Here is a 9889-nt window from a genome sequence, read left to right on the forward strand (position 1 = left end):
TGGTGGACTTGACTTCCCACTAAGTTTTTCAAGACAAAATGAGCTTGGATTTTCTAAACTAAAAAGGAAAAAGAAAGATACCATAGAACTTGGTCAACATCAGTCAACATGGTTATAATCAGTCTTTCATGGACCCTACGCATCTTCAAATTTCCCCCCACTTCATAGCGATAAACCAAATTCTCGAACCACTTGAAGGGCGAATAGATCACGTCTAGATGTAGTCGTGGTGTGCAAGACAAAGGAAACAGAGGGTGTGCCCAGTGGGGTCACTTTAAATCACCAATGCAGACCATAATGCATGAAGGAAAGTCGCCTCTTCACACATGATGATTCCTACATTTGTTAGGCTAAAGTGTATAGTAACGAAATAGGGTTTTGTAGCACGGCCTTCAGGCAAACATCCAACTTCAGGGGCTTCTCCCTTGTACTGTCATTTCCAGTCTACCGTCTCATCTTCATTGCATTTTCTCACCAAAATCAAAAATAAAATAATAATAATAATAATAATAATAATAATAATAATAATAATAAAAATAATAATAAATATACTTATCCTAAATCTAAACCTAACAACTTAAATCTTCAATCTTAAACTTCTGTTATTTGGTTTTCAGTCTCCTTGCTGTGTAACATCCCGGAATCGCAAGAGTAGAGTTGAAGGGCTGAAAGTGTAAGTTTTAGAGGATGACTCAGCGAGTCCATGGATGACTCGGCGAGTCAGGTCGCGGTCTTGGTCGCGTGTCAAGTGGCCTACTCGGCGAGTCCCTAGATGGACTCGGCGAGTAGGTGCTGTATGGAGAAAACCCTAATTTTCGGGGTTGAGCCCTATATAAAGAACATTATACTCCTCCACAGCCTCCCTTATTCCCCCCTTGAGTTCCAGAAACCCTAAATTCGTGGAGAGATCATTTGTGGAGCAAATTAGAGCTTGGAGAGGTGTTGTTTGAAGAGATCTTGAAGGAGAAGTGGCTTGGATCAAAGGGCTTTGCTTGGATTCGTGTTTGGCTGCTATTGAGGCATCTTTTGGAGGTAATATCTTCGTCCTTAGGCTGTGCATTCCTAGTTTCATCATTTTGGGGTTTGTGGGGAGTATGTCTTGGAATGTTTTGGAGTTTGGAGGATAGATCTGAGGTTGCTACCTCAGATCTGGAATATTGAAGGCCTAGAGTGCATTAAAGTTCCTGTGCTTGAGTGCTTAGTGGAGCCACCATGTCCCAAACCTTGGTTTTAAGGTGAATATGGCTTAAATCTCGTTAGATTCACGTAAAGTTTGCCACTTTACGTGATGGATGGATTGTAGGAGGTTGGATCTATGTTTTGGATCAATTGCATGGCCTGAGATGCTTCTGTATGGATTCAGATAGGTGGTACTCGACGAGTCACATGGGTGGACTCGACGAGTTGCTTGAAGATGGCCTGGGACTCGACGAGTTGGAAGAACAACTCGGCGAGTAGGTTGAAGATGGCCTTGGACTCGACGAGTCCATTTGGACTCGGCGAGTCTTGTCGAGGAAGTCCCAATATTTCTGGTTGAGTCGATGAATCGGTGAGTCAAGGGATGACTCGGTGGGTTGGGTGCGAGTGGACTCAGAATTGTTGGACTCGACGAGTCTTGGGGTGACTCGGCGAGTTGGGTCGCTAATTGAGGGAAGTTCTGAGTATAAGGACTCGGCGAGTCATCGGGATGACTCGGCGAGTAGGGTCAGTCAGGGGTTGACTTTGACTCATCCAAGGTTGACCAGTTGTCTTCCAGGGGTATTTTGGTAATTAAGGGTATTTATTGAGTTGTATGTTTTGATGTTTAGTGAAGGAGTTCGTGCCGGAGTTCGGAGCAGCGGGATCTTATCTTTTCAGCCGGCAGTTTCGAGGTGAGTTATCCTCACTATATCAACAGGGTCTAAGGCACCAAGGCCGGCCCTTTATTGTATTGAGATTCGGTTATGGTTATTATGTTATTGTTTGATGTGTCTGCATCCTGGTAGCTAGGATGGTACATGCTAGGAGGCCTTGTTAAGGTCAGTTTTCCCGATATACAGAGTGATGCTATGCTAGTGACCGGTTAGGTCGGTAACCCGGTTAGGGTAATGATATGCTATGTGATCTGCTTGTTCGGTTTGTTGACTATGACTGTTATATGAATGTATGTTTTGTGCACATGGTTGTTTGGACTGGAGATGGGTTGAGGCGGGTCCTGCTTTGTGCTATAGGCCAAGATACCCAGGGCGGACCGGTTGTTCCGAAGGCCCAGCGAGCGGTTCGGATAGGCTGTAGGCCCCACGAGGGCGGACCAGACGTGCCGAGGCTCGGAGAGTGGACCAGGCCGACTGAAGGCCCGATGCGGGCGGACCAGTCACACTGTAGACTCAGAGAGTGGACCAGGTGGGTTGAAGGCCCGATGCGGGCGGACCAACCCCACTGTAGACTCGAAGGACATGACTAGACCCGGAGGATGGATCCATTGGACTGAAGGCCCGATACGGCGGACCAGTCACACGGTAGATCCGATATGCATGGTTGTTCTATGTTCTGTTATGTTATGTATGTTTTATATGTTTTGGACCGGAAGGTCGTAGCCTGGAAGGGCGTATACGTGGTTGGTATTTTGGGGGTATCTCACTAAGCTTTCGGGCTTACAGTTGTGGTTTAATGTTTTTCAGGTTCTTCAGGAGACTGTGGCAAGGCGAAGGCGCGATCGTACCGCTCCTCATGATTTTGTAGCAATGTGATTCTGGGAATACTCTAATGACTTGTATTGAAAACCTTTTTGTGAACATTTTAATGAAAATCAGGTTGTTTTGAAAAATTTAAATTGGTTGTATTTTTCGGATGTTACATGCTGCTTGATCTTCTGTCTTCTTATTTCTCTCTTTCTCTCTCTCTTTCTCTCTCTCTCTCTCTCTCTCTCTCTCTCTTTCTATCTCTCTCTCTCTTATTGTTTTTTTGGAGAGAAGTCTTGAACTTGGATTCTTATTCTTCTTTTTGTGTTTCTCTTTTTCTTCATATGTTTTTTCATGGAAGGTCTAAGGAATTTCACCATGTAACATAGAACTCCAATAGTGAAAATGGAGTAATAGATAGAGGCTAACATGAACACCTAATGATCTTTGACAATGTGTCAAGATCTACTAAAAAGGGGTGGTAGTGACTCAAAAATAGGTGTTACCAAAAAAACTTTGTCCCAAAAGATGTGAATTGGGGGACCCTCTTCAAAGTTCATTAAGCACCTCAATGCAAGGTGTGATAAAAAAATATCTAACTATCTACTCTAGACACCTAGAAAAATGATGACCGATCCTAAAAAGGTGGTGAGAATCTAACTAAGTAAGGATCGGATGAGACTTAGGAGTACTAAGGGGTATTCCCCCCAAAACCAAGATGTGAGTCATCAATGTCTTCAAAATACCTTATTGGGCTAATCTTTGCTCGCACACATCGGTTCGACCAACTACATACCTCCGCACTTAGACCCAATCAAGCTACCTGCATCTGACCCCCACACAAGCGGTCTCAAAGTGGTCTGTCAGGCTAAAAGCGTGTCCCATTTGTCCAATACAAGGAATTCCATATCAAGACCCAAGATCAATCTATGATTCAATACTTATGAATCGGCGCTATGGTACCTGTATGGATGAGACGACTAGAGAGAACAAAAATGCATGAAACTTAAACTAGAATGCATCTAAAAAGTATGAAACTTAGAAAATAAAGAAACAAAATATGCAATATTTTTGAATTTCTTATGCAATTTTTTATGAATGATCTAAATGACTTACTCTAAATGCAACTATATACAACCTAAGTGCAATAAAAAATAAAATATAAGAACACCTCACCACAAGCTTAAAATTAAGCATTATCCTCAATACTTAGGATGAGAGTAAGGAAAGATCATACCGGGATCAAGGCGGTGGAGGCACGTGAGGACGGTACGGAAGCAACACATGGGTCGTATAATGATGTGTGGGTGGAGTTCTTGGCCGTCTAAATACACACGGGTGAAAGCATGGTCGCCCAAATGAAGTCGGTGCAATGATTCATAATTTTCTTATGGAGTGGCAAATTTACGCGGGTGAAGGGGCAGTCATCTTCTACTGCTACAAGGTGGAAGTATCTCTGGAGAAGGTGATCATGATTCCTTCAGATGTTGCGGGTATGTCACCTTCTACTGCTACAAGGTGGATGTCGGGAAATTACACCACTTAGGAATTTTGATTGAGTTTGAACAAACTAGTTCTCGGGTCGGTTCTCTGCTATTGTCGGAGTGATCAAGGGGTGTCATATGACATCTCGCAGCGCATCACACTATGTTTTCCGCACATGAGATCTTTGGGATAACACTCTGATATTGTTTTATGATAACATGTTTTGATTATTGACACTTTGCTTTTGACATGGGATGTTTTTATACTGTTGGCTTTATAATAACTTAACTAGTAACAAAATTTTTGATCTTAAATTTTGGGATGTTACAATGTCAAATCAATTTCTTTGTTATTAAAGAAAAAAGATAAAGATATAGATAAAGATAAATCTAATTATACCCAAGCCTTTGGCTCCAAAGGCAAATCCATTATCTACAACCGGCACTTACTTTCTTTATATTGTTTTTTTTTCACTTTTATGTTGTGTAAATAATATCATTGAACGAGTAGTGAGTTGTCTCTTTCTACTTATATGAATCTATTTTTGAAAAAAAGATTGTTTATGAATGAATGTGATGGATCCATAGACGACAAGAAGCTTTTTTATCCAATATAAAATTGCATTTGCATTTATAGTGTAATTCCACTATGACAAATAAGTTTTTTTTAATCAATAATAATAATAATAATAATAATAATAATAATAATAATAATAATAATTGAGCTTTTTATCCATTATGAAAATATCATACATAAAAGTTTTACGAATAAGTAAAATTACATTTTTCAATGTGAAATTGTATTTGTAGTGTAATTCTAAAAAAAACAAGTTTTAATTTTTTTAAATAATATGAATAATCTAATAAATAAAAGAAAAGAAAAACAATAAAACAAAAAGGAAAACAAAACAAAAAAATGATTTCAAATCAAAAGGTAAATGATTGATTAGATTGAAATTAAAGGGAATAAAAAAGATAAAAAAAAAGGTACTTATAGCACAACCAAAAGAATCAATAAAATATTAATTTAATAGACCATAAGGAGTAGATGGTCAACACTAAAAGCTTAAAAACCAAGTGTTGTTATTCACATCTGCTTTTGAATCAAAACCACATTTTATAAATTGAAAACCACTTTGACTTCTAAATCCAAATTGAGATGACATTTCAATTTATTAAATATTAAATATAAACAATATTATATAAAAAGTTTAATTTAAAACCACTCTGCATAATATTTATGATTTTATTTTTTTATCTTTTAAAATATAATCAATGTAATATATAATCTCACCCTTTACATCTGTAACGTCCCGAAAATTAGGTATATTTATTATCTCTTGAATCTTTATTAAAAATGGCACATTTGGACCTTTGAAGAAAAAAACTTGTGGATTAGGTCGTACACAACATACTCATGCAGAATGCATGATCGCCAGCTAGTACATTGGGCGTACGTATGGTACACCTAACGTACTAGCCCAGACTCCAAACCCTAATTCCATGGGTTGCTCCCTATATAAAGAACATTAAGTCATCTTTTGGTCATCCTTATCAGCTTCCAATCCTTCCGTAAACCCTAATCCCAAGTTTGGCTGACTGTGTGAGCCTTGCAAGTTTATTTAGGTGTATTTATGATAACCACCAGGGTCTAGCTATTATGGTTATGTTATGCTATTTATATGTGACCGGGCCTGTTGATGCCTGATAGCTAACCAGGGTTGCTGATAACCCATCGAGCGTGTTGTTAGCTCATTAGGACTGTTAATAGTCCTCAAGGTTGCTGATAAACCCATAATTGTATATGTATGTTGTGTTGTATGTGGTATCTTGTGGAACACGTTAAGCTTCGTTGTAACGTCCCATTTTCACAACAACAAATTTTCATTTTTATTTAAGTAAATCCTCCCAATTAGAAAACCAATATTGAGAAAACCTTTATTCTAAATACATTTATAATAATTTCAGAGTAATATTTACAACGCGAAGTCTTCATTGCTGCTGATGAATATGTATAGTCACGCCTTCGCCTTCCCAAGAAAACCGATGATACCTGAAACAATAAGCAACTGGGTAAGCACGAAGCTTAGTGAGTTTCTCCTAACATACCACATACTATAAACATACCAGCATGCATGTCAGGTCCAATCAACCATCGGATTGGAATACCCCAGACCCAGTCAACCTCCGGGTCCGGTTATCCTTGAGATGGAATACCCCAGGTTGGAATGCCAATATACAAGCTTAGTTAGGCTGTTGATGAATATGTATAGTCATCCTATAACTTACCCTACATTTCACTATAAATGACTATAGTTTTGCAAGAATCACACCCAATGCTTATAGTTTTGCCAATTTGAAGTCACATCATATCAGAATGTTTTACTGGATGAGAAATATTTTATAATGTTTGACTTAATGCATATATTCCACCAAATGCACCACTTAATAATTATAATATTCATGTAGTTGATGTCCTTGGTAATTAATAACATTAAAATTTGATAGTGTTTGACAAAACAACTGTAAATGAAAGTTGTTATTTTTTATTTATTATTGATATAAAAAATATCATATTATGGTTTTAATTATTCGTTTAATTTTTCGTGTTTGTTGTTTATCATTTAAGGTTAAATGAACGAATTTGGACAAATATCTATTCATGTTTGTTAGGTTCATCTTACAATACGATTGATATCGTTAATATCAAAATTTGAAGACAATTTTAAATTTGAAATATTATATGAAAGAGATTTTCTAATATGTGCCCTAAGACACACATAAGAACTATTAATTATGAAAAATATTAACATAATTAAATGTGAAATGCATTAATTATGAAGAATATTTTCTATAATTAATAAATTTCACATCTAACTATGGTAATATTCCCCATAATTAATAGTTTAATTAATGTTTGTTATGTTTTTTTTTTGAAACGACAAACTAACTAATCTACTCCTAAATAACCACCTATGTCTCCACCGAGACTTGAACCCCTACCCTCTCATATGAGATGGTCACTCCATACCGCTAGACCATTGACCCTTTGGTATGATTGTGTGTGCCCTACATGTTAGAAAATCCCTACCTATAATAAAATTGAGACATTATACAAATTAAAAATGATTGTGTAATTATATAAAGTAAATTTGATTATGTAAGTATACAAAATAAAATTGAGATATTATATCATAATTCCTATAATAAAATATTTAATATTTGAATATATAAACTAGAAATTTAGTAAATCCTAGAGGGGTTATAAATAAAAATTTTAATGAATTCGTATATCCTTAGAGCTTCTCAAACCATCCTGTATTTTTCTATTTTGCAATGTCAAATTGCTCCAATGGTTTGTTATTTTGGTCGGGATTCTTATGTTATGCTACAGTAACACATAAATATAACAGGTTACTATTCATCCCTGCATTTTAGTGATATTAATTCTATGAAGAACTTGTGAGTTTGCAAACCCATTACTTTTTAGGAAAAACAGTATTTTATTAATAAAATATATGATATACGTATTTGATAAGGGTGATTCTAAATACATGATCTGGATTCCAAATACACGAAACAATTGATCGAGTTGATATATGTCAGTTAAGAATTGATATTTTTTTATATTAAAAAAATATATTAAAGTGTACTTAGGCAACGACGGTTATTGTAAATTAATAAAGATGTTACTTTTCAAATTTATATTAAATGCCCTTGTACTTATACTGATTTTTAGATTGAATCTTATACTTTACAACTTTAGTATGTATATATATATATATATATATATATATATATATATATATATATATATATATATATATATATATATATATTAGAAACATCAGAATCGCACATATATAAGTTTGCTAAATTAAAAAAAAACATTTTTTTTATTTATAGAGATCTTAATAATTATAAACAACAAAACATAAACTTGATTTTATTAATTATCAGATATTATAACTGTAGAATTCTTACAATCACTGTGTGTTGCAAATGGAGAAATGTAGGAATTCATGCGAGCAGTATAAACAGTTTTCCATCCAGCAGACCGTGATGATCTGTTGTGACGCCAAAGTGGTAAAATAGTAGGCATTAGATATGCTTCATGTAAATCAACCTTCACATTATGATCACCTCTAACAAGAGCAATAACAACAACTCTATGAGTTGAGATGTCTTGGGGACCAAGCCATAGTGGAAAACATATTGATGGACTATCTTTGCTTAGAAAAATAACTATTGCACTATACTTGTTAGCAATGAGAAAGCTAGTGACTGGCATAATCAACCAACGATATTTGGTGCGAAACGTGATCCATTGAAATTCAATGAGTGATGTATGGTGTTTAAATCGTAATAAAAAATCAGTGCGTACTGAGTTGGGTGTGCTAACATCTCATTCTGTAAATCTAAGCAGATTTGACACCAATTATCTTCACTATAACCGAGACATGAAGCTATTGCACGAAATCCACAATTTCCATCTTCCCTCATGTTTTGTATGTTTGTGACATGTGGATGAAATTCATACGGAATTTCATTCATAAGTGGACCTGAATTATACATTACTTGTTCTTGGTTGAAGTACGAGTTATGCATCGATTGTTCCTGATTAAAAGTTGAGTTGCACATCGAAGGTTCTCGGAACGAGTACATACTGTGCTTATCCGGTTCCTGGTTTAGATCAAACAAATTAGACCGCAGATAATCAGGCGTATAAGTAGAAATGCTACGTTGAGACGGATACCGAGTTGGTGGCGCTTGAGTCGGTTGATCTTGAGGTGGTGAATCTTGAGTTGGTGGGTCTTGGTTTAATTAAATATGGGTTTTCTTGAAAAGTTTATTCTTTAAGGAGGGGCACCCACGAGTATTTTTGTGAGTAACAGGTTCAAAAACTGAAGTTTTTGACGGCGTGATTAAGTTTAGTAACTTCCTTGCTAAACTTAACTTAACAGGTCTTGATTGTTTTTCGTAATGAGCATTAAACATATTTACCTCAATTGTACAACCCAAATTGTCATCTTCTAACGATTTGTATTCTAATAAATCAAGTTTCTTCCAAAACTTATCGACTGAATGAAGCAGTACATAATGAAATATAGCTTGTTCATGCCCACATGGCAACCCATAACTTGTACGTACTTGACATCCACAATTTTCATAAACAAATCCAAATTCTTTGGACCGCTCATATTCTTTGAAAATGATATCAAGTGCATAAATTGAAACGAAACGACACAATGGTTTTAGATATGGTATTTTGTAGTACCGATGTACAATCAAAATTTTGTTATGCGCAAGACTCGCTTTTATACCTGTGTATTGTGACTCAACAACATCAACAATACGCTTCAATGATTAGGTGATCGCGATGTTTCGACATATCTTTTTAACTTGGCATGTTGACTTTCAGCTCTATTAGTTGTGTGGTTGCCAAAGTTAAGAAACTTACCGGTCCATACTAACACAAACTTTTCTTTGTGTGGTGTCAACCATGTTTTGTTTAGATAAGAAAATGCATCTGAAATACATAAAAAAATTTCAGTTGATGTAATGAATCATAACATATTATAATGTATATTTAAAAATACCTGGATAATTATTCGTAATTTTTTCAACTGGTGCCAAATTCTTGTTGTATGCTTCCTTTGTTTCAGAGTTAACCAACCTCGTCCATGACGTATAAAGAACATCCCAACATGATTTGCATTTCTTCATGATATTGTTATTTATATG

The sequence above is a fragment of the Lactuca saligna genome, chromosome 5 (genome assembly GCF_052625555.1).
Source record: "Lactuca saligna cultivar CGN05327 chromosome 5, ASM5262555v1, whole genome shotgun sequence".
In the NCBI taxonomy this organism is placed as follows: Eukaryota; Viridiplantae; Streptophyta; class Magnoliopsida; order Asterales; family Asteraceae; genus Lactuca; species Lactuca saligna.